The sequence below is a fragment of the Onychomys torridus genome, chromosome 13 (assembly GCF_903995425.1).
Source record: "Onychomys torridus chromosome 13, mOncTor1.1, whole genome shotgun sequence".
NCBI lineage: Eukaryota > Metazoa > Chordata > Mammalia > Rodentia > Cricetidae > Onychomys > Onychomys torridus.
The window spans coordinates 34,533,348-34,560,449 of record NC_050455.1 but is presented as its reverse complement, the minus strand read 5'-3'; the positions used below and the strand labels follow the sequence as shown (position 1 = coordinate 34,560,449).

The 27,102-nt window shown below is 38.7% G+C and overlaps 1 protein-coding gene and 1 pseudogene across 5 annotated transcripts in view; one reads left to right on the top strand and one right to left on the bottom strand.

The window, feature by feature from the left end:
• The window catches only part of Kcnn2 (potassium calcium-activated channel subfamily N member 2), a 386,123-nt gene that overhangs the window by 143,503 nt on the left and 215,518 nt on the right, over window positions 1-27,102 (bottom strand). The window lies entirely within an intron of this gene.
• LOC118594527 lies at window positions 22,292-26,174 on the top strand (annotated as a pseudogene).

Below are 27,102 nucleotides of genomic sequence, written 5' to 3'. Positions count from 1 at the left end.
CATTTGAATAAAATATTATAAAACCTTTTTGGGTTCTGTTTCAATTTTCATTTTAATCAACAGCAGGTTCACATCATTATCAGCTAAAATTGAAAAGATTGAAAGTTCTTAAAACTTTCTTAATTTGGCCATAAAACTAAAGCTAAGGATAGCAAAGAGTAAACCATTACCATTATTATATTCTCCCATAATTTTTTTCTCATTAATGATACTCTTTTATACATTATTAAGCCCAAGCACCACCACTGAACTCATGACTAAACTAACATATGTGTCAGTGGCAAACTAAGGATAAGACAATCATTAAAATTGTTTCCTATGGCATTTTATTTTATAATTGTAGATTTTTTTTTTTTTTTTTTTGCTAATTGGTCCAAGATGATGAGTTCATTTCCTGGGTTCTTTGATTTTGGAATGAATAACTTTCTGAATCACAGTAGTCTTTACATAAGCTTCAGTGATCTCAAGCCGGGAGTTGGTGGCAGTCTGGTTGTGATACACTAAGCAAGGTATCTGATACTGGAAGTTTTAATTTATAGTTCCATTTCCAGGGTTCATCTCAATTATCAATTTATGAAAACTTCTCACACCCTCTATTCCATCCTTTCTTATAGCCCCACCTTAACTTTCAGAACTGAGCACAAGACGCACATCCATCTTTCTATATGAATTTAGCATCTATATAAGTTTCCTCTTCGAAAGAATGCCTATCAACTTCTACATTAATCTGGATAAGAAGTTCTCAACCTCTGGGTCATGACCCCTCAAACTATTGTGAAACCCAGATATTTACACTATGATTCATAACAGTAGTAAAAGTACAGCTATGCAACAGAAACAAAAATGATTTTATGGTCAAAGTTCACCACAACATGAGGAACTGTATTAAAGGTTCATGGCATTCAGAAGGTTGAAAATCAGTGGTTTGGATTATAGTTCATTTCCTAGAGATCAATTTTACTATATTACCATACATCAGTATTGTTCTTTATTGTAAACATTTCCTTATGGTTAGTGAGCTGATGTTTAGAGCAGAAAAATAGAGTCAAAACAAGTCTCTATTGATGGTGAATGCATAAAGGAAATGTAGTTTAGGCATATATACATACACAAAAAAGGAAAGAAATCCACCACTGCAATGGCAAGATGAAACTGGAAGATATGCTAAGGTAAATAGGCCTAACATAGGAAAAAATACTACACTATTTCCGTAATATGAGAAATCTTAAAAAGTCAAACTCATAAAAATCAAAGAATAGAATCCTAAGTATGAGGGACTAAGTTGTCAGAAAATGGGTAGGTGTTGGTCAAAGAATCATTTATCCAGGATGAATAATTCCTGGGTGTCTAGTGAACAGCAAGGTGACTCTAGTTAATACTAATGTATTTACTCTTGAAACTTGCCAAAAGAGGATCCTTCTTCTCTCTTCTCTTCTCTTCTCTTCTCTTCTCTTCTCTTCTCTTCTCTTCTCTTCTCTTCTCTTCTCTTCTCTTCTCTCCTCTCCTCTCCTCTCCTCTCCTCTCCTCTCCTCTCCTGTCCTGTCCTGTCCTGTCCTGTCCTGTCCTGTCCTGTCCTGTCCTGTCTTCTCTTCTCTTCTCTTCTCTTCTCTTCTCTTCTCTTCTCTTCTCTTCTCTTCTCTTCTCTTCTCTTCTTTTCTCTCTCTCTCTTATTCACACACACACACACACACACACACACACACACACACACAAACTCAAATTGTAATTCTGAGATAACAGATTTGTAAATTAGATTGGCTAACTATTTCATATTTTATGCATATATTAAATCATGTACTTTAAATGAGTTTTTCTTTCTAGAAATATATCTTGTCTATTTTTATTTGATCATTTTTATTGGAAAATAGTTGTTACTTAAGAAACCAAATTAACCATGGGGTATAGCACACTATATATGTACGGAAATTTTCTGATCACAGCGATTTGGTACATAAATGAACATACATGATGAAATATATTTTTAATTACATTATTTATTTTATATGTAGGGGTGTTTTATCTGCATATGTGGGTATCTACCATATGTGTGCAGTGCCCATGGAGGCAAGAAAAGGACATCAAAGGCCCTGGGACTAGGTATACAGACTGTTGTAAGCCACCATGTGGGTGCTGGGAATCAAACCTGAGTTCTCTAGAGGAGCCACCAATGTTCTTAACTTCTAAGCCATTTCTCTGCATTATATTTTATACAAATATAACATTATTTTTTTGTCAAGTCACTGGTAGAGGCAGTTTAAGTAGGACACAATTAAATAATGACAATCTGTTCAACATTTTGTACATGACCTATTTGAATTTTTTAATAGTTGAAAGTGGTGAGACATGGAATCGAGGCACTTTTTTCAAAACCATGTTGACTTCCATTTTGTTTAATAGCATTATTTTTCATTGTGTAATGGAAATAATGTAGACTTTGGAATAGATGGTCCTGAATTCAAAATCTGACTTGAGTCATTTATTGAGAGGCAATTTTTCAGCTTTCTAAGTAAAAGTTCTTCCCCTGTTTGTGGCAAGATCTGTGAGATGTTATCCTAATTGCTAGTTTCCCTCTTGGTTCACACATTCAGTAGTAATATCGAACTTTGTATTTCAAACTCAGTCTTACCAGGTAAGACTGGTAATGCATTGGATTTTGTGATTTAGAGATATAGGCATGAGGGGCATCAGCTGTTCTAAAAGGAATAAAATTCTTTGATTTGAAAAACAGCCTAGACTAGTGGAGGATTTTATAATTTGGAAGTATTTGGGGACCAATAAGATATTAAAACAGCTCAGATCTACCTGGCTATTGCCAAAGAAGTCCAATATTGACAGGTCCCCATATCTTAAAGAGGAGCAATGCTTTAGGAACTAAAACTTCATTATATGGCAAGGGTAGGAATGTTAGAAATCACCAGAAATGAAGGCTTAAAGAGAGGACTGGATTTTCTTAGTAGACAGGCCTCTCTCTTCACAAACATTGTACTGATGGATGACAAGCCATCAGTGGGAGTTGATTGGATGATGATGAGAAACAATACTAATTACTATTATTGAACATTTATAATGGTATCTCTTGTTAGGTCTGACAGAGGAGAAGAAAGCGCAGTGGAGGTGATTGTCTATTACCGGACCAAGAATGTTAGGCACATAGCAACAGCAGAGATAGCCACTGAAACTGACCACAAAAGGCCCAAGGATCTTCAACATCCTTAAAACAAACAGGACTCTCCTTATCTCCTTGAAATCATATTTTCTTCTTTCTAGAATTTCTCCTTTGGTTTTCTGGAATACTTCAGTTACCTCTAAGGAAAGTGATGCTGGAAATCATGAGATTTCTATCCCCATAGTTCACTGGCCTCCCCATCTTCAACTGTAAGGGACAGAGAGTTTGGACTGCAACAGTCATCAGTAGAAACTAGAAATAAAGAAATGTCAGCTCCCATTCCCACAGAGAAATTCCAAATTTGGTAATGCTGGTGGATTTCCCAAAGCTGCACCAGAACACTTTTCTTTGGCCATCTCAACAGTTATGTTCTCTCCCACAGGCTGCTCAGGCCTAACCCTCACCCCAAAAGCAGATACAGAATAGTAGAAAAAGCTTCAAAGGAAAAAATTTATTTAAATCCAGCTCCATCCATTTGAACAGAAAACTATTTAAACTTTCTTATCGCATATGGAAGGCAAAGACAGCATCAACCTCTCTGGAATAGCATGTGAATGACCATTTTGGGTACATACTAATGGTTACTAAAAGACCCGTTAGAACACAAGCTGGACATGACATAAAAGATTCAAATTCTTTTATATGTGCATCAAGAATAATGTTTTTTCTTGTCCCTCGATGTGTGTGAATGTGTAGGAGAGATCAGCAGCAGCTTTGATCTACCTTATCATTTCTCCTTGTGTTTATTACTAATTCACAAAAGTCCGTTTAGTTTAAGCAGCTTTCAGTATTAGGATTAAGCTACGAATAGCATTTGAATAATTTGTGCTCACTTAACAAATTGTCTCTGAAAAAAAAGGGAAAAAAAGAAAAAAAGGAAAGCACAACTTAAAATAGAGATGGTAAAGTGCAATCTTGGCTTAATGGACCTTTAAAAAAAAGACTCATAAAAGGTCCTGTGAAAGGTTCTCAAAGTGCATAGTTGGTTAATTTTGTTCAAGGAAATGACTTTAAAGCTTTTGAGAGAAAATGAAAACATAGCCAGCTTCTGTAGCTAGAAAAGTCAATGCATTTAATCTTTTATTCCCAGTGACTGGCTTCATCAAAGGTACAATTCAGAGACTTACACTTAATTCTTCTCTCTAATGAGTAAAGCCAAACTAAAGGCTAAAAGAAAAGGAAAAAAAATCCCTTTACTATATAAATAAATGTACTTGTCTCAGAAAGAGAATTCTAGTTTGGCTGAAATTAAAATTCAACACAAAAGTGGTCTTTTTCCCAAGCTTGGAAAAGTACTTTTGACTGTGGTCATTCACCAATTGCATCTTTAAACTAATTACAAGTCAGCTAGCAGCTGGATTTTTGACTACATGTTTTAACTTTGTGAATTTTGTTCAAAGGAGCCTTTGACTCTGTTCTAGAGCATTTCAAGTTAGAAATTTCTCAAGATTAATTCAGGAAAAGGTTAATTGTGTGTTCTTGATGCTTTAGTGGGTCATGTCCAGTTTTTCATGACCTGTTTTTATAAGTAGCTGCAAGTCACTTCATTATTGCAAGTAAATGTTCTGTAACGTCACTGGGTACTTTTCATATCATCACTTGAGTGTCTTCTGGATACTTCACATACTGCCCCATAGAGGTGAGCCATCTCCTGAATTTTCTCTCTGTTATGACCCCTGTTCACCTCTGGCATGGCACTCTTTCTCAGCTATCATATCCTACACTCCAGTAAGTCCTGTCAATATCACTTCCAATGTTTCTCTTGAATCTCCATTCTGTTTTTCCTCTATCCCATCAACACCTTCTTAATTAGATTCTTACTTTGACTCTTGCTTTTTCCTCAATGTATTCCCTTTGCAGAACGCAAGGCACTTATAAAAGCTATAAAAAAAAAAAAAAATCACATCACATCACTCTGGGACTTAAAGTTTCCCATGGCTTCTTCTCCTAAAATAAGTCCCCAAGTTTCTACCTCCAGAGGCTAGGCCCTAGCCTCTTCATATAGCTCTCTAACACGCACTCTGTAACCCATCAATACAGCAATGCCTTAAAAACTCCAATTTTGTCTTAGAATTGTGATCACTCCTTAGGTGGTTTCCCTTTTGTGGAAAGCATTTTCTCACATTCTTCAAGTGGTTTTCTGCTTTCTCCCATGTACGGCGTGTTACTTTTTTAAGGGCGCACTGTTAGAGGTCTGGTTAAAGCATCTCTCCCATTACGCCATTAAGGTCTTCTATACCACTGTCCCCTACTTGTTTTTTTGTTGTTTGTTTTGAGTGTGTGTGTGTGTGTGTGTGTGTGTGTGTGTGTGTGTGTGTGTGTGGTGATTTTCGTGATAAAAAAAAAAAAGAGCAATGACTTTATGTGCTTCCTTGTTCTTCTCTCCCTATCTCTAGGATGTAGAATTTATGAATATTGGTATAGTGTCTCATCCGTCCTGACTATTAGACATAATAGATGTACAAAAACTTCAGAGTGAATGATTAAACAGCTAGAGCTAATAGGTAATATTACAGCAAGATGGCTTATTGGGCATTCTTCATCTCCTGGGAATTATAGCTGGCATTCAAGTACATTATTCAATTCCTTTACAACTCAGAATTCATAACAAGGCTTTTTAAAGAACCAAGGTATTTGAACATTTCTGCCTTCCTGAGTAGATCACATATACCTGCTTGTGTTTATAATGATTCCCTATATTCTTCTTCAACCTATCTGAGGCCAAATGTTGTACCTAGTTCCAGATTTTCTCTGTATGTTGAATGGCTATTTCTTATATAAATATTCTTCAAAAATTAATTAAACACTTTGAACAATATGGTAAACAACTGTTTTTGTACATATATTTCCAGGCAGTGACAATCATCTCTCAGCCTTACCAGTATCAATTAATTACATTACCATGTCATAAGAGGCTCAACTTCCATTTATTTCATCATTTAGTTTTTAAGAGAATAACTTGACAATAACATTAGGAATGTGACTTGAATCAGGATAAACATTCAATTAGGTTTCTTTCCTCAATTCTGAAGATGTTTTCTTTCTCCTAATTTCATATAACTCTGGTTCATCCACCAACATCCATTTCTTAGAGTCCTTTCCCTTCTTCATTCTTATGGCCTCATGTTACCCTGGTAACAATCCACATTTCTATCCATTCTATTTTTTGCCTCCTCCTTTTCACCTCCAACTTGGGCAACATTTAATGCTCTGACATCTGTGATCATTTTTTACATGGGATCAGATAAAACCAAACAGAATCTTTCCCTAAAATCATGGAACAATGGAAAAGGACCTACCAGATGGTAAATCAATTGGTGATATCTTTAAAGAATATTGTTCAGAGATGGAGGGAGTAGGGGTGAGTTGTCACAACTGAAGTAAAGTCATGTTGAGCACAGTAGAGCTAGCCTGTAATCCCAGCACTTAGGAAGCTGAACCAGGAAGATCATAAGTTTGAAACTAGCTTAGGTTTCATGACAAGATCCTGTCTCAAACTGACAGGATGGAGTTATATGTGCTAGCCCTTCCACAAGTAACTAAAAATGGCAATAGACTGTGAAAAATTGTTCTTACAAATACTTGTGTTACATTAATTAAATGTGTTATTCTAGCCTTGGTTCTTACTTACACTCTGTTCACTATATTGTTACAGGCATACACTTATTCTACTTCAAGACTGAGGTACTAAAACAGCAAGTGGAGAATAACTGGCCTCGCAGAAATGAAAATATTCTAGAGATGCTGGTTTCAATATTCTGATAATCAGATTGAGAGATACAGCAGACCCCAAAGAAATGGGAATTTCCCCAGGAATCTCATGCTGGGAGAAGGAGAAGACCAGTTCTGAGAAAGAGCGTTCACACAGTTCAGACAGCTTGTCACAGCACATTATAGGGACGAGACAAATGAGACCAAAGCCCGGATAATAATGGGACAGTAGTAGGTGGGACAAAACCTTGGCCAGGACTGCTTAGATAGACATATCCTTCACCCTATATTTAAACTTAACCTCACTTCAAAACCCTAAAGATGGACTTGGGACGGCGAGTTCACTGGCTCTCTTTGTCCCTCTTTTCAATGTGGCCACATTAAATAAGTCTCCATTTTCTGCTTTCCATTAAACAAAGAAGGAAATGATAAAATGATAATTAACCTATTACAGGTGGTAAGAAGACTGAATCAGAGGTAGTGTATTTTTTTCTAATTAAGGTGTCAAGTTGTAAGAACTTTAAATATGGCGAGAGATTTGGAAGTGGAAAGAAAAGAACCCATGTCATATTTAAGGAAAAGTTGAGTTCCTTACTAACAACCTGTCTACAAGACAGGAAGAATGACATCAATTAGGAATCTAAGCTGTTCACCTTAATAACTGTTATTAATATCAGGGTCTTTTCTTAAAATGGGAAGGAAAAAAATTTAAAAAATAAAAATGGGAAGGAGAATGAGCCTTTGAAGAAAACTCTTGTGCTTATTAGTTTGTTCCGTAGAGTTGATGCAATTATATGTTGGGCCCTGAATGTACATGCATGACGTTTTTTGTGCATAAAGATTCTTTATGTAGAAACAAATAACTTTCTGAATTTAGAGTTAATAAATTAGATTATAAGTTTTAAAATGTACTTTTCCCTAAACCCTTAAATGTAAAAGCATTTGTATTCATAGATTTGAAAAATTACATGAAATGTCAACAGTTGATTGCAAAGGAGTCTTCAGATTTTCGTAAATAGCAATTCTTTAAATAAATGTCATTACAGAATAAAAGAAATATATCCATTGGTAACTGTGATTACAACATCACCTGCATGGAAAATATTAGAAGCCAGCCCCTATAACATCAAGCCCCCTTTGCTATCCAAGGTAAGTTAAACAGACTTTGCTTATGCAAAACAGACTGCCCAGAAGAGCAAAGAATGTCTGTGTTTGCCACTTCTACAAGAAACTTCATTTTGAAAAGGAAATACTGGTTGATGATCACCTTCAACAGAAACAAAATATGGCAGAATGAAATACAAAGCATAAGCTCAACACAGACAAGCAAATGGATAAAGAGACCTCATCTATGTTCATCTCAATCTTCATCCACTTTGAGCTTTTTCAGTTATTTCATTCTTATATCTTCCTTCAGTGGCAGGTTTGCCAGATTTTCTTCCCAGAGTTCACCTTTATCCTCATCTGCCATTCTTCCCATCTCTCCATGCCCAATTTAAAACAAGCAGCAGCTACTCATTAAAGTGCCCTTTACATTCTTAGTCATATCAACATTACTTCTTTCAGATTATAAACCTTAGAAAACATGAATCACTGTATTATGCCAAATAAAAATGACTTTTATGGATACAAAAGCATCCACAAAGGTTAACCAGACCTATCTTCCATTGGGTAAGACGAGGTGTTATGTAAGTCGAGCCTGGAGGAATGGAATTTCCCCAAGGAGGAATTAGGTGAACCTACTGATGAGAATCTTCCTTCCCATTTTATGTTTTGGGTAAATACTCGGGAAAACAGAAAAACTGAATATTCTGATGGAATATATAAATGAATTGGTGTGTAGAACCTGTGTATGTTTAACTCAATGTACCAAGGCAATTAAAACTAGCATTCCCTGCCAATGTATATTTCTCAGATGGTGTCCTCAGCACCCTACGTTCACAGCAGGTCTGTGAGAAGCAACTTAGGCAACTGTGGTGCAAAGGACTGTGGTGATCCAGAGGATTTGGGATTGTGAGGTGGCTGGGCAGGTACCTAAGAGTCCTACAGGATTTCAACTTTCTCAGACGGCTTCAGTGAAAACCCAGAACAAACTGCATACTCTCTATCATGCCGGTTAAGCGATTTTATAACAGATTGCCAGCTGTGCCTGCCAAATAACCTGTGATGATTAAATTTCCTGGCAGGACCTAGACTAACCTAGGAGACCAGCCTCTGGGTATGAGGGATTATCTAGATTATGGTAACTAAGGTGAACAATACTCCATGGGTTGGAGTTATGGGCTAAATAAAAACAAGAAAATGAGCTGAGCTCCAGAATTGAGTCTGCGTTTCCTGACTGTGGATGCTGTAGTGACTAGTGGTCTCAAGCCACCGTCATCATGACAGATTGTACCCTGGAACTGTGAGCCAAAGTTCCTCAGTGGTTTTTCCAGGTATTTGAGGAGAGAAATGAGAAAGTGACCAAGAGAGCACCACCCCACACCTTTCCCTGTCAGTCTCATGAACTAACAATTCCCAAAGTCTTCCTTGCTCTTTCTTTTCTCTTGACTTGTGTGCCTTGTAGGGGTTGGGCATGGTGGAAGAGGCTTCTCTTCTGTCCAACAAATGGCTACCTCTTCAGGCTACCCATGAGGTTAGACAGAGACACAGCAATATTCTACATGGCCATTCTTTCCCTGTCACATTCTCAGTAAAGTTAAATTTTAGAATTCAGAGAATAAATAAATGAAACGAATCAGCAAATTCTCCATTTCTTTTGTACTCCCTGGTAGCCCAGACTTACCTCTTTCATTTGTGGAACTTTCTGCTTTTACTTTTCATGTCCTTGTTGTTTTCACATACATTAAACATCCTCATCACAGTTTTACCAACTTCAAAGGCAACCTAAACTTAGTCCTTTTACAACCTCAGTGAGTCTTACAGTTGAGCAGCTTATCTATATGCTGAATTTACCAATGGATGCTTGAAGACCATTCTGCATTAAAATGATCATTTTTAAAGAAATCTAACCCTGTTTGTTATAGATCCATTTATAATTTAAAATATATTAGGTCCAGTGAGATGGCTCAGCAGGTAAAGGTGCTTGCAGCCAAACCTGATGATCTGAGTTCCATCTCTGGGACCTGCAGCATGTGGAAGAAGAGAGCTGATTCCTGCAAACTGTCATGTACCACCATACACACGCACATGCTCACACCCAAATCAGTGTACACAAGTTCAAATAAGTTAATAAACTCAGAACTGATAATGTTTATAGGGAGCAAACTGTGTCTACTCATGTCTATTGATTTTTTGAGGTAGGGTCTCCTATTTATCAGTCTGTCCTTGAATTTGCTACAGAACAAAGGATGACCTTGAATTCTTGATTCTCCTGCTTCCATCTCTGAAGTCCTAGGAGTCTAAACATGTACCATCATTCTCAGCTACTTGGTCACTTCTTAAAGAGGAAAATTAATTATTGCTTTTATGTAATCAGTAATTTAAAAGTACTCAAGTACATTTGAAAGCAGTTGGTTCTCTTATGCAAATTAAATTCATATTATAATTTATACTATAAATGTCCATAGCGTATTCTGCTTAGAGCATGACACTGCATTTTATCACATTGCCCTGATACCATATATTTTATATCAGTTGACTCTACATTGTTGAGGTTTGTTTAGTGATATCTGTCAATATAAGTAAAATACCAATGACACCATAGCCTTTACCCTGAGCCATACTTCCTTTTCTGCATGGAGAGGGGAAAACATAACTTTCACACAATGGCTCAGTTCTGTTACTGAGCATCCACTTTCTGGTGGCTTCCCACAGATCCCACTTCTAACTCATCTACCATTCATTTTACATATCCAAACTGTGAATTCCTCTAGCTATTTGTTGCTCTTAAATTTTTCCTTGATCAATCATTACTTTTTCTTCCAAACATATCTTTGGTTGTTCATGCCTCAAAATTTTGACTTGCTTATGGTTTTGTGCCTTGAAGCAGGATTACTCCAAACATTGAAGCAGAGTCCTTAGCTTCCCATTATCTTGTCAGCACCACAGCCAGTGATGCCACAAGGGCATAGAAGGAAGAGGGTGTCGGGAGACATAGTATGGAGCTAATTCATGATGCTAAACTGGGCTGTCTCTGTAAACAAGGATTATCCATGGTCATTCTCCTCCCACTTTGCCATCTACCTAATGAACATCGAACACCAGTTAATAGTCTCCCGATTCAACTGAGATATAAAATTGAGTAAGCCAAGGTTTGGCAGGGTGATACAGTTTAAGGAGAAAAATCTTGCTCACAGGTAATTATCACATCTGGGAGTCAGAGAAGGATGTTTCTGCAGCAGTTGATGAACCTTTTGCAAAGTGGCTTTTGTACTGCACTCCCAATGGTTAACTGGGAACATGTCAAATGGATTGAGAGCAGTCTACTTCAGGAAAGGGTGACACTTTTGCAGAGGCTTGGTGGTGTGAGAAGAATAATATGAGGACTAAGCTACACATTAAACTGTCATTTGCAGTGGAACATTTAATGGTTGAAGGAAATGAAGCAAAAAGAAGTTTGTATAGGATCACAACATCCATTCTAACACCTCTAAATACCAAGTTGTACATAATAGGAAGGTCACAGAGTTTAGCTTTGAGAAATGGTAATGAATGTTTAAGTGATGATTGTTTGCATCCAGGAGTTCAAAACAGTCTGATGCATAAATAGAAAAGAGTATGGAATATTTCATTAAATGTGTGTGTGTGTGTGTGTGTGTGTGTGTGTGTGTGTGTGTGTGTGTGTGTTGTAAATGATCTGTTGGCAAAGAGTACCTTAAGACAAAACTCATCACAGCAACTGACTGATCTAGAGCATAAGTTTGACCCATCAAAACTACTCACTAGTTGGGGAGTATTCTAAATGTGACATTAGCACTGTAGCTCATACTAAAATTTATTTTGGGCTGAAAAGAGGGCTGATCTTGAAAGGACTTGAGTTCAGAGCCAACATCCTCTTCTGGCTTCTGTAGGCACCTACACACACACACACACACACACACACACACACACACACACACAATTAAAAATGAAATAAATATTTAAAAAAGTCACTTTACTCCCTGTTTCTACACAAAGCCCAGAGGATCATTGAAAGAAGAGTATAAAGTGTTCTCAGGAAATTGAATCTACTCTTTTCAAACCCTCTAACACTCCCAGCCCTTGGGAATCAAGACAACAGGACCAAAGGAGAAGAAGTGGCTTCCTCTTCTCTGCTAAAAACCTCTGTAGAGGATGATGATCATGGGACACACAAGGCTATGAGCTGCAGAGGAGCACTGGCCTGATATAGCATCCTAAGGGCAGGACACAGCCTCATCACTGTCCTCCCAAACTCAATAGAGAAGAGGTCATAGGCGATGGCTGAGAGCAAGAGCACCTGGAGATTTAAAATACATGAGGGTAACGGACTTGACAGAGACCAAGGGCGCATCAGCATGGGTGTAGTGTGCCAGGATCATTCAAAGATGGTATCATTTGTATCCACAAAAAGGAGAATCATAAGGGAAATTTAAGCTATAACAAGAACCATAATTTAGCTAGTAATCTAGGGAAGGATATATAGATACGAAGATTGTGATGTTGTTGGAATCTTGTAAGTAAGCAATGGTGAGGGTAGGCAAGAACTGAGAGTAAGGTAGCAAGAACAAAAATAAGAACTGTACAAGGCAGACACTTCTTTTGAGCCAGCTGAAGGAAATTTGATTAATGTCTATAAGCACTTGCTATCCTAGGGCTGGCAGTGTGAGAGCAATGATCAGATGTTTCTGAAGGTGACCCTGGGTTTTTATTTGTGTTCCACTGAATAATCTAGATGAGCTGAACTGTAGGGGATAGAGTTCCCCTGTAGAAATGGCTGTGCCAAACATCAGTAACACACAGGAGCAGTGGCCTCTTTCCTGCAAAGGAGGAATGTATCCATTGCCCTATGGGCACAGAACAAACAGGCACTGTTAGTGGCTGTCACTCAAACTGAAGTTTTGCTATCGAGATTGCTTTCTTCTTCATGGACAATGTTGCACTCATGCCTGCCTTTAGCAGTGGGAAATGAAAGTGATGAAGAGCAGGGGCAAGCCAGCCCACTATATTGAGTGGAAGCATCCTGGGATGATGCAAGGGGCAGGGTCATAATGACACCTTCAGAAGCATCTCAAGATGTTGGGCAATATGCAGGGGACTGGGTCCTAATTACATCTTCTCACTGCTTCATGACTTTATCAGTTTCTCAGCTACCTCACTACTCTACAAAGTCTACTCTGTAACCCATGGTTTATGTGCTGCTGTAAAATTTGTATTAGACACTGGAGTATGACAGATGAGAGCCATTAAAGGACCCACATAGCATGATCCAGAGTAGTCACATGAATGATTCAGCTGCATCTGGCATAGCCTAATGCTATAAATTGTGGTAATGATATCTCATAGGACTGGACTGCGGTTAGACCAAGGACTTACCAAAAGACCAAAAGACACCCACAAATTGGCTGTTGCTCTGACAGTGTTGTAGAGTAAAAGGTTCTAAATGTTCCTCCAGCCATCAGGATGAGCCTTGATAAAGTACTCCACATTAATTAATGTGACCAATGTCCTCAGAATCTATATCTATATTAACTGCCAAATTGCCTCTTCAATTAGTGAGTGCATAAGAGTTGGAAACCAAGAAAATAGCCTGGCTGAGTCAGGTAATAATATGTCCAAAGGGGAAATTGAAATTATGAATATTGATGTTTGCCTTATCATTGTTAGACTTTCATCCAACTCTTCGATTTACTAAATTACACTAGGTGAATAATCATTTGGTTGTAAACAGAAAAGATGTTGTACTAGCCTTAACAATGAACTTAACAGAGTCTAGAAATGCCTGAGAAGAAAATCTCAGTTGAGAGATCTCCCAGATCAGATTGGTCTGTGGTCATGATGGGGAACTGTCTTAATTGTTAATTGATGTAGAAGGGCTTCGCCCCTGTCGGCTGCACCATTGCCTGAGCAGGTGCTCCTGGCCTATGTGAGTGCGCTCCAGCAAGCAGAGTTACTCCATGGTTTCTGCTTCAGTTTCCTGCTTGAGTGTTTACCCTGACTCCTTCAATGATGTGCTATATCCTGTAAGCTGAAAGAGGCTTCTCCTTCTCCTAAGAAGCTTTTGGTTAGATTTTTTTTTTCAGCAACAGAAAAGAAACTATAATAAATATCTTGGCCCACGTTCTGTTTCATCTTTGGTCCATAAGATGATTTAGAACTTAAAGCACAGAGGGAACTGCTTTGTGTGACAGTGATAATGGGCTCACCAGCAGAATCAGGAAATCAACCACTGGATTCTACAAACTCAGTCTGATCTAGAGTGTACTGTATGTTATATAGGTCTGTGTTCTGTAAATGTCATGGTCTAAGCAACAACGTTATTCCTGAGCATCTACAAGACAGTTTAAATCAACTTGGGGTATTATGGTGGGTTTGTAATTTTATCTGTGCTTTCAACTGGTGCAATTATAACACCAATGCTGATAGATGGAAAAAATTACCCTGCCAGAGTGTTGCCCATGTTCCATCATAAGGTGACATGCATTCTGGTTCCAGAAAGCTGTATCACTCTGCTCCTACACAGGCCCATCTGAATAAGATCAAATTTTAAACATTTATTTCAGATAGGGCAGATGAGCCAATTAAAATCAGCAGTGCTTTTAATGCCCACTGAAAATCTGTTTCAATTGACTGTTCACAATCTATTCTGCAGGGTAAGTCCTGAGATCATTTTGTCTATGTCTCAAAGTGTCAAAACTAAGAATAATTTTCTTTTGGATTCAAAGAAAATGTGACATTTTATTGATAGTAAAGCACAATTATTTTCTCCATTGTGTGTGTCAGAGACAGAGAGAGAGACAGGGAGAGATTGATTGATTGATTGATTGATCAATTGATTGATTGGTATTTGGCTGCTTTAGTCTGCTAGCCTTTTCAAAAGTATGAAACATACTAGGTGGAGAAGCTAGGTGAACATGCTATATATTCTTTTCAACCATTAAGGAATACTTTCTGTATGAAATTAGAATCCACTGTTGCTAACAGAATTGTTTGACAAATTGCTGTGTATTTCATTCATGTATGTGGCTGTTACAAACAGATTCATATGGTGAATGGAAAAGCAAGAATAGGACCAAGGGCTTTGACTATACAACAGACTTTTCAAATGCTGTGATTTCTATTTAAGCAAAACCTCCTTTACCTACGTCAATTATTGGGATGCCCACTGTAGTCAGACATCTATGAAGTCAACCAGAGAGTGGATCCTACAGGATCCATAAAAAGAATTCTAACCATGGTATGGCAAGGTTTGGTGTCTCATGGTTTTTCAGAAAAACTACAGAGAAGCCCATTTTTCTATATGTAGCTACATTTTAAGAGGACCATAACACAGATATGCATGAGTCCCTGGCTGGAAGCCTCTGGTGGTTAATGTTGGTGCAGAATATGGTCTAAGCACTCTTTTCTTTCTAGGCAAGTAGCTATTCTGCTTTCTATGACTGTTCTCATATCCCTCAGATTGCAGCTCACACTTTAATTCTCCTGACCTATTGTCCACAGGTTTTTGTTTGTTTGTTTTTTCTTTATCTAGGACAATTGTGACTTTGCTGTAAAAGTTTACCTGTGATTTTAAGAACAGCTCAGAAACACATAGAAAAAATTATTTGTCCCTATAAAATATTCTCAATTTTTTGTCCAGTGGGTCTTGATATCCACTTTCTTTCTCTTTCCCTCCATCTTTCTATACACAAGTATATAATGCATGTGTGCTTGAGCACACACACATGCAGAGACAGAGGGAGAGAGAGAGACAGAGAGAGAGAGAGAGAGAGAGAGAGAGAGAGAGAGAGAGAGAAGGAGACAGACAGACAGACAGACAGACAGAGACAGAGAGACCCAAATCTTCATTTTCAGAAAACTGAAAGTTTTCTCCATAATTTGTTTGAAGACAAAATATGGTCTCCCTACTATTGTGCAAACCAGATTCCTTTAACTGGCAAACTGGTCTAAATATGAGCTCCTCTGTCAGGGCTCACTGGACATGCTAGATGTCAGCTTGCTGTAGCACTCCTAGACCAACATGGACCTAAGAACCAGAGGGCATCTTTTATTTTTCCTCTTTTGGAGATAATGTGTCATTTGGCCTAAGCTGGCTTTGAATTCACTAAGTGGTTGAATATAGTATTAAACTACTGACCTTCCTGTTTCCACATCCCCAGGGCTAATATTACAGGTGTGTACCACCATTTCAGGTTTCTGGATATTTCATGTATAGCCTCTTCCTTATAGGCACAGATAGAGTTAGGAATTCTACAATATAGATCTAGACACTCATGTGCTCTCACTTGTTTGTTTCCTCTGAAGCAAGGCCAAATTCAACAGATGGTCTCAGGATCCCTGTGTGTGTCACAGGGGTCCGTTCAGTTAGATAAGCATCTTTTCCACCAGCCTTCCCTAGATAATCCTCTCCGTTTTTGCCTACGGGTCCAGGCCCTTAAGCTTCCTAGAGGTTGCTGCTTTGGAAGAGGGTTAGTGTCTGTCTTTATCCTTCAAAGAGACTTTCTGAAACTGAACACTCTCATTGGGAGCGTTTTCTAAAGAAGCATTAAAAGTTCTCTGCCCTCAGTGTTTCTTTTACAGCACGCCTCTCTGAATTCCATGCTTTTCCAATCTAGATGGGCTGACAACTCGCCAGATCACCTTATCCAGCTCTTCTTGTTCTTTCAACTTATATGTCTCTTACATTTATTACATGCAACAAGGAGCCAAGCTGTTATTTCAACACTGCAGAGTTTGCAGTATTACCCTGGCTCCTTTTCTCTCTCCCTGTCTCTCTCTTCTGGTGTTTTACTGGAGTGATAAGAAGGAGTCAGGCTGTGTCTCCAATGCCTCATTCTCACATCACAGCCTCATCATTTATAACATCTGCAGTCCAGGTAATAGGTGGGCACCATTCTAGTTCCTTCAACTGTAAATCGAGGACACCTTTCCTTTGGTTTAGAATACCAGTTCCCCCTTTGGTTGGAGTGATCACTGGCATTGTCTTCAATATCCATATTTTCTACCAACAGTCTGTTCTGATGCTTAAATATTTTCTGAGGATATTTATGTTCTCTCTAGCCACCCCTGCTTACTTCTTGGTTATCACTATCAGAGCTACCAACATCTGTATTTTAAAGAACCATTCCAGGCAAATGAAACTTTTTCTTATACTCACTAAAAGTCTCCCAGCTTCTTTCCAATGCCCAATTTTAAGACCATGCCTATATCTTACATGTTTCTTCCAGTGGATACCCACATCCATGTACCACGATCTAAATTAGTGCCTACTGCTGCAAAAAAACCCAAATCAAAGAAGAAAAAAAACAAACCAACCATACAACAACAACAAAAATCCCATATGCTTACTGACTTAGAAAAAGATCTATTTTATTTTATTAATTAAATTTGTTCTGTGGAATTTTCTCTCATGCATATAATAATGCATTCTGATTGATTACTCTCACTCCATCCTTTTAAAATTTTTATCTCCCTCTTACTGTGTCAACACCTCCACCCAGGTCCTTTTTCATATTCATAGTGTGTGTGTGTGTGTGTGTGTGTGTGTGTGTGTGTGTGTGTGTGTGTGTGTTTCATTGAGTTAAAACAGAACTTTCTGTGTGACCGTGGGTATGAAAACATCTAGTGGAGTCTGGTGGGCTCACCAGTGGCTGCACGGCTGAGGATAATGATTCCTCTTTCCCTGGGTTTTTCAGTAGCAGGAGCCTGAGTTCGCTGTGAAATCACCTTTGCAGTGGTCATGCCACACACAGAAAACAGCATTACACTGCCCTCTTCCCTGGCTTTCCCCCTTTCTTTTAAGAGACTCTGGTTTTATTTTTATTATTATTATTATTATTATTATTTTTAAATTTATTTTCTGTAAGCGATTTTCTCATTGTCAGTTGTTGTGTCTCCCTTTTCATTTCAGATTTTGCTAATCTGGATTCTCTCTCTCTCTCTCTCTCTCTCTCTCTCTCTGCCTTTTGGTTAGTTTAGATAAGGGCTTGTCTATCTATAAAATAAAAAAAGTAAAGGTCCTTAAGCAGATGCAGAGATCCACAGAGAAGCACTGGGCCAAGCTCCAGGAGTTGAGTTGAAGAGAGGGAGAAGAGATTGTACCAGTAGGGGGTGGGGGGCGGTCGGCGGTCAAGAACATTATGGGGAAACCAAAAAGACAGCTGACCTGAGCTAGTGGGGAGCTCATGGACTCTGGACCAACAGCTAAGCAGCCTGCATGGTCCCGACCTAGGCTCTCCACATGTGGGTGACAGTTGTGTAGCTTGTTCTGTTTGTGGGGATCAGGACCTGTTCTTGGCGCATGAGCTGGCTTTTAGGAATCTATTTCCCATGCTGGGATGCCTTGGCCAGCCTTGATGCAGGGGGAGGAGCTTGGTCCTCCCTCAACTTGATAGGCTGTGCTTTGTGGACTCCTAAGAGAGACCTGCCCCTTTCTGAATGTAGGGGAAGTGGATTGGTGGGGATGGAATGGGAGGTGGGAAGAGGGAACAGGAGGAGAGGAGGGAGAAGAAACTGTGGTTGGTATGTAAAGTAAATGAAAATATTTAATGAAAAAAAAAAGAGAGATTCTCTGTACCTTGGAGGGGGATGGGTGGTCTAAATGCCCTGCTTAAGTTGTTCAGTAAAGCTTTGTGGGTTAAAATTCCAATGTATCTTTAACTGCACTAAAATCCAACTTTTCCTTTTTACTAGCTTTAACAGGAAATATGTATCCTTGACTTTCTTTTGCCATCTAGAGGCCACCCATATTCCTAGGCTCTGTCCCCTTTCCTCAATTTCCAAAACCAACAACATTGTATCATGTTTCCTTCCTCTTTGTTTTACATATTGCAGGGAATGTGAAATTAATGTTCATTACATCAATGTATCTTACACTATAAATGATAAAATATGTATTTTGATTATCAACTTAAATTTTATAGTACTGTTATCATCAAAGATTTAATCTTATGTGGGTGAACTTTATCATATTAACTCAAAGTACATGCAGTGTTTGGTAAGTAATATTACCAAAATGATGCAAGACTCTTACTATTTTTAATTTGTAGGTGAGCCCATTCTGGTGCCAATGTTAAAATTTTATAGCCCCTTAATAGCAAAAATAAGTCCACATACTAGACGTGTAAGTCCAGATTCTATTTTACAGTTTCCTAACGAAGAGCCTTACCATTGACAACAGCTTTGTAGGTCTGTGCCATCAGAGGAGTGATCCTGAATAGTTTATTTAACCTCACTGAACCTGTGGATCAAATGGGATTAAAGGAGCCTGTAGTTCCCAAGACTGGTTTATGAGGTTCTCAGCAGAATCATTGATGCCACTTGGGAGTTAAGAGGAGGCTAGAGTAACATCCCGGATTCCAGGAGAGCAGTTCTGTTTCTGTGGGTTTTATGTATTTGACTTCACACAGAATGCCATTGAGAAAAATATTTATTACTAAAAATAAATTCTTGTAACCAGACCTAAAATTCTATAGGAGCTGTACTTTACATAAGCCTTATGGTCTCATAGGGCATGTGGCAGATAAAGAGAGACTCAAATTAAGAAAGGCTTTCCTAGGCATGTGATGGGCATCTCTCAGGCATGTGATGGACATCTCCCAGGTATGTGATGGATATCTCCCAGGCATGTGATGGGCATCTCCCAGGCATGTGATGGACATCTCCCAGGCATGTGATGGACATATCCCGGACATGTAATGGACATTTCCCAGGCTTGTGATGGGCATCTCCCAGGCATGTGATGGGCATCTCCCAGGCATGTGATGGACATCTCCCAGGCATGTGATGGACATATCCCGGACATGTAATGGACATTTCCCAGGCTTGTGATGGGCATCTCCCAGGCATGTGATGGGCATCTCCCAGGCATGTGATGGGCATCTCCCAGGCATGTGATGGACATCTCCCAGGTATGTGATGGGCATCTCCCAGGCTCGTGATGGGCATCTCCCAGGCATGTGATGGGCATCTCCCAGGCATATGATGGGCATTTCTCAGGGCTGCTGTTGGTTCTTACTGTTGTGTGAGTGAGCTACTTTGAAGACAGACTGGCCATGTGGAATCCTTGGTAAATATAAGGACTATGTCAAATGGTGTTCTTGCTTCTTTTACTTTAGATAGCTCACAATTCCTACAAGCTTTCTTATCTTATATGTCTGTTTGTCAGAGATAGCTCTTCCTTGTAAGATTTGAATGTGCCAATGAAATTACTTGAGGATTCAAAGAGTTCCTAAATGTAAGTGGTCTGTTTTGACCATATAATTGTATATATAAGCTTAATATGTAGGTAAACAGCCTTACTTAATTTCAATGAAGCCATGATTTCATCAGTTAAAATATTTGATTAATGTACATCAAAATACACAGATATTAGACTATTTCTGAGTTTTCAATATTGAGGGCGATAGCTTTTACAGTCTGTATTTAAACTTACTTCATGAAAGGTTAAAATATGGTAAAATACTTTAAGGCTAGCCACTGAAAAGAGAATGAAATGGGAATATGAATCACAAATAATGAAAATATCCCTGCTTCAGGAGACTTACAAGCTACCTACAGTTCTAAAATGGCTCCTGATAATAATCTCAAGTTTAAGTATACAAGTAGAATGTAAAGAAAATTTCAGAACTATTTCTGCTTCTCATGGATCATGTAGCATGAGGCTCTTTATTTTCCTACCATCTTCTGCTGAGTCTTCAGCTCTTCTTTTTGTTATCAATAATATAAATGTGCAACCTACATTTGAACCCTAATTACTAGGTGTCAGCCATGGGTGAAAGTTTTGCTTGAATTCACTGACTTCATCAGTAATAGTAGTTTATAAAATGCAACACAGCACAATACACAACAAACTAGGCCACAAAAGAATAGGAGAGAGAGTGTGGGTTCTTTAAGTCTTCTTGGCTCAAGGATAACCAGGAGCCTTATGATGAGTATTCTAAGAGAACTGCTTGGAGTGACTGCTCCCTTTCAATTGCATTGATTAATCAGCCTGCCACTCATGCTAAGCTGTGGATGAGCAGGCTAGCAATGAAAACTTTTAGATTTTGCTAGAAAAACAGGCCTCAGTTTCACACTCAAGTATACTGACTTCTGTTCGTTTTTGGCTTCTATGGATTTAGTTCTCATGGTTTTGGAGATCACCAAAAGAACTTGAAAGTTCATACCATATAGCAATTTATCCTTTTAGAAGGAACAATTCTGAATCTTATGCTTCAGAGCATAATAAGCAAGAGAGTGTCACTGAACCAGTGAGTGGGCCTGGGCTGTCTCTAAACACCTACACTTCAGACTGGCTATTATTGTTCTATACTTTAGCTGCCTCATAATAACTCTTCAGTGGTAAAATTCATATTCTTGAAAAGAAAATCTTCTGCTGGTTCAGTGACAAAAATGAAAGGAAAATAACATGGCAGGGACATGGTTCTTAGCTAGAAAGTAAAGATGTTTGAAGAATGAAAACTTATATTAGAAATGGCTAAAGTACAGAGAAGGTGAAAAAAAAATGATCCATTTTCCCAGAAGCTCAGAGGAGAAAAGGGAAGAGATGAATAGGTAAAGCACAGAGTGCTTTGGGAGCAGTGAAACTATTCTCCACAACTCTACATTGGTAGACAGCACATCATGTATTTGTCATAAGCCTGTATGAACTGGACAGCACAGAAAAAGATTTCTAATGCATACTAAGGCCTTCGGCTACTAATCATAGCCCAGTATTGGTTCATTAATTGTAACAATGTTTCCACTCCACTGCAAGATGTTCATAGAGAAATGTTTGCAGAGGGAGGGAGGTTACAAAAGAACTATATATTTTCAGCCTTTCCCCCTACAATCCTAAAACTGCTTTATAAGGCAAGCACATTTTTAATAAGTAGAATTAGGAAGTATTCTCAGATTCTAAATCTAAAAAATGATTTAGAATCTGGGAAGGAGAAGGCAGAGCATCTCCTCTAACAACCTGTAGACAGGTCTAGCTCTCAGGGTCCTGTGGGGCAGGAATTCACAAAAAAGCCACTTGCCTGTGGCTTTGCAGTCCTCAGCTCAGGGCCAAGCTGCACACTGCCAATAGAATTTGCTGAAGGAGGCAGAGGCAAGAGAATCCCAAGTTCAAGGCCAGCCTGGGAGGCTTGCTGAAGAGAAGCTCTGACAGGGTTCACAAACCATTGTAGCAGGACCATGGAGGCTGCAGTGGCTGCTGCTCCGAGTTGCCAGCTGCTTTTCATTTTTGTTGTTGGTGGCGGTGGCGGTGATGCTAGTACCAGGGACAAAGGATTTACTGCTGCTTGTTCAGAAACAATTGCCAGGACCATCGTGTTACACAAAATCATTGGCAAAGGTAAGTTTGGAGGAGTTTGGCAAGGCAAGTGGCAGAGAGAAGTTGCTGTGAAAATATTCTCTTCTAGGGAAGAACGTTTGTGGTTCTGAGAGGCAGAGATTTATCACACTGTGATGTTATGCCATGAAAACATCCTAGGATTTATAGCAACAGATAACAAAGACAATGGCATAGGGACTCAGCTGTGGCTGGTGTTGGATTACCATGAGCATGGATCACTTTTTGATTACTTGAATAGATACACTGTTACAGTGGAAGGGATTATCAAACTTGCTCTGTCCACAGCAAGTGGTCTTGCCCATCTTCACAAGGAGATTGTTGATACCCAAGGAAAACCAGCTATTGCTCACAGAAATTTGAAATGAAAGAATATCTTGGTGAAGAAGTGCTGTGGATATTGATCACTCTGTATGCTGTGAATGTGTTTCTCTGATTGATTGCTAAATAAAAGGCTGATTGGCCAGTAGCCAGGCAGGAAGTATAGTATAGGTGGGATAAGCTTAGAGGAGAATGCTGGGAAGTGGAAGGCTGAGTCAGGAGATGCTGCCAGCTGCCACAGCTGCCACCAGGAGAAGCAAGATATAAAATACCAGTAAGCCACAAGCCACGTGGCAATTTATAGATTAATAGAAATGGGTTAATCTAAGATATAAGAATGAGATAGCAAGGAGCCTGACACAGCCAAACAGTTTATAAGTAATATAAGTCTCTGTGTATTTACTTGGTTCTGAGCAGCTGCATGCCTGGATGGGACTGGAGAAAACTCCAGCTACAAAGAAGAACGGAACCTGTTATATTGCAAACTTGGGACTGGCTATGAGACATGATTCTGCCAAAGATACAATTGATATTGCTCCAAACCACAGAGTGGGCATAAATAAATAAATAAATAAATAAATAATCAGGGAACTATGACCATGCCTAACAGCAACTTTGAAATCTCCAAAAAGATGATGGGATCCCACAATGATGATTCCACATGGACTGTGATAAAGCCATTAAGCTGATTAACACCACCTAAAGATCAGCTTTGGACCACAAACTGCTCAGGACAATTTCAAATGGCTAGCTGAGATAATCAAGCCTCACAGACCACTCTAGCAAGGACTTTTGACAAGCCCTGCACTATTATGCAGAGACTAGACAACAAATGATACAACTACCTCTCCCAGGACTTAACAATTAACCTTAAACTTTTCTTTTCAGGATCCCCTAAAGATACCTTTGCCCCCAAACAGCAGGAAGTAATTTTAAGGATACAACACGACACCCACATTCCAAAGAGGCAGGGTGGGTGGGTTTTGGTCATTCAATAGGTTATGGATAATTGTCATTGTTAAAGATGGTTGGTTACAAGTTAATTGATAATGGTCAGGAAAAAAATCTAAACAAGGAGATTAGATTCAGCGTTCTTGTTTGAAAAAAAAGAAAAAGAAAAAAGAGGATGCAGATAAGAGGTAGATTACTGAATCTACTCTGAAAAAAAAAGATGTAGAAATAATAGGATAAAAGGGTAGATTATTGAATCTACTCTGAAAAGGAAAAAGGGAAGATATAGAAATGATAAAAAAGGTAGACTATTGAGTCTACTATGAAAAGAAAAAAAAAGAGAGAATATGGATATGATAAGATAAAAAGGTAATTATTGAATCTACTTTTATAAAGGATCTACTTGTTTTAAACACTTTACATTGGATTGGATTTTTCTATATTGTATACAAATTTCATATTGGACTCACCAAAATAAGATAAATAATGAATTTTCTTGTCTGAATTTGTCAAATGTTAATGGACTAGACATTGTTAATGTTTATAACAGAGGTTTTTTTTTTTGTCTGAATCTGTCAAATGTTAATGGACTAGATTCTTAATGTAATTCTTGACTATATATTGTATATACTTATTGTACTTATTAGATATAGTTTTTCTTATATTAGTTAAAACTTTTATTATTTTAGACAAAAAAGGAGAAATGGGGTAATACATTGTATCCCCCAATATATTGTGTACCCTAATAAAACTTACCTGGGATCAGAGAACAGAACAGCCACTAGATAGACATAGAGGCCAGACAGTGGTGGCACACATGTCTTTACTCCTAGCATTTGGGAGGCAGAAATCCATCCAGATCTCTGTGAGTTCAAGGCCACACTGAAAAAAGAACCAGGCATAATGGCTCACACCTTTAATCCCAGGACTTAACATCTCATGTCTTGCTTGGGAAAGACACATGCATTTAATCCCAAGAAGTGATGGCAAGAAGCAGAAAAGTATATAAGGCATGAGGACCAGGAACTAGAGGCTTTTAAGCTTTTAGGCTTTTTAGCAACAGTTCAGCTGAGGTCCATTTGGATGAGGACTCAGAGGCTTCCAGTTTGAGGAAACAAGATCAGCTGAAGAGTTAGGGAGGTGAGGTTGGCTTTGGTTTGTTGTGTTTCTCGGCTTTCTCAGTTTTCACCCTAATATCTGGCTCTGGGTTTTGTTTTTTATTAATAAGAGTGTTTAGCAATTCATGTTGCAGGGTCCTCTTCTCGAGTTGCTTTGAAGTACACCCCATCTTCATCTATGTCCACAAATCATCTGTCTATAAGTTAGCATATTTCGTCCTCACTGTGGTACTTCTTTGTTTGATTAGATTATAAGCAAAAGAATATGGAGTTGAGCTAATTTGACTATTTGAGTGACTTTTGGTTGCTGTGTGCATACAAATGACATACACCCATAGACCCAAGATTGTTGAGAATCTAAAGAATTCAGGGAAATTTCTCAGCTACAGTTGCCTTCTTTGGAGAGAGGGGAAATCAAAGGGTTCTGGAGGCCATCCATCTTTACTTACATTGGGAAAGTAAGTTCCCTTTGTGAATAGGAAGGTCTACTTTTCTTTGAAGGAAGTGACAACATTTGATGTGCCATCAGAAGGAAAATGAAAGTTCTATTAATTTTCAGAGTACATGTTTTAAGGATGAAGCTAAATGTGTAAAAACAACTTAAGGATAAACCAAACAACCAAAGAAAACAGTAATAGTAACAAGTAGGGGCAAATAGTCCCCCCTTTTTTCCCTACAGAAATCAAAACAAGATTCTTGAGAGGCAGGACGGCTTATAAATATAATAGCAGTATAGCAGACGAGGACAGAAAGCATGTTTCTAGCTTAAGATGTAATTAACCAAGTGCTGTACAATTATGACAACTGGTGTTTTCCAGTCCTATCATAGATCTTTTGTGGACTACATACGTTACTGAGAAAATTAGCCATCTACATAGCAATAACATTAAAGGCATCATTTTGAAAAGCACCATGTAAAATAAACACTGTCTTGAATACCGGGTGGTTGCTAGGAAACAGTGTCAAGTGCAATCCTTTCCAGTTGTGTCTGATTTTTCCATTTTATATCTTCCTCAATCATTAGGGCTTAACCCCTACAGGAATTTACATGAGCATAGCTCTCATGCTTCTGCAAATATAAATTTTCCAGGGGTTCCATTTAGTCCCTAGAAGGCCCTGGACATCATCGCTAAGAATTTTGGGCAGGGTCAGTTGTTCTGGAAAAGGGCAACACTGGGGTTCTTGACCATATGGGGGTTTCTCCAGCACAGGGAAAGATGGAACTAGACTGAGTCCATGTGGAAATTTATCTTCTCTTCTTTTTCAGCGGGATGAATCCAGGGAGAAAAGGCTTAAGGGTAAAGCCAAATCAAGTGATTTGAGTTATTTTAAGAAGAAGCAATTCATTGCACTAGTTGCCAAACCAAAAATGCCTGGACAGCCTGCTCAAAGAGCCAGCAGCAAGAGGAGAGGAGAGGTGCCAGAAACTCCAGCCAAGGAGCATAGAGGGAGTTAGGGCTGCTTCCCTCCTGTGAATTAGCATTTCAATGGTGCGAGTGGCGGGGTGGCTGAGAAATCCAGAGGGGTTTCTCTCAATGAGTTCCTATGATGTCTCTCCCTTTCATTCTCCCTATTCAGGGGAGGTAACCAAAAGGGGCCGGAGTGAGGTGGGGGGTGTTCATGATTCATTGATATAAACAGGAGTGAGTAAATGCAGAGAACAAGTCCTGGTGACTTCTGGACTCTCCTTCACTCTGTAGTAATGGCTAGTAAGCACTGCATTTGTAGCACACAAAGCATTCCTGCATTCATAATCTTATTATGCCTCCTGTCACTCAGGGATGCTACGAATTTTCCCACTTATAGATAGGGAACTGAGAAGTTTTGAGCTTTCCCGGCTACATCAACAGTAAGAGGAAGAGCAAGAACTTGAAAATCTGAGCCAAGAGCACTGACAATGAGACCAAAGTTCCACTGCTAACCCATGCAGAAAGACATCACTTATAACAACACCCAAGAACTGTGCAGCCATTAAACAGCCCTAGGCCTGGAAATCTAGATAAAATCAAGTCCAAGAGAAAAGAATCTCCAGGCACAGAATGGGAAGAGATGCCATGAGAATGATTTCCCAAGAGACCGGGAGTCTGCCAAGAATGGTGAAAATAAACTTTGAAAAGAAGAATTTTAATGTCATTTAATTTTATGTGAAAAAGCCTCTGCCAAAGGACAGTAGCCTCTTGCTGGGTGGGTTCATATTCATATCACAACTACTAGTGGACTAAGGTTTGTATTCTGCCCATCAGTCATTGCTGATAGAATAATTTTAATTTCTAGCAGCCAAAATGTACCTTTCGTAAGGTCAAATGAAATAGCAGATGAAGGGCTGCTTTATTCACATTTTCTCTGATACTTTAAGAACCAAAATATATACCTAGATTAAGTTA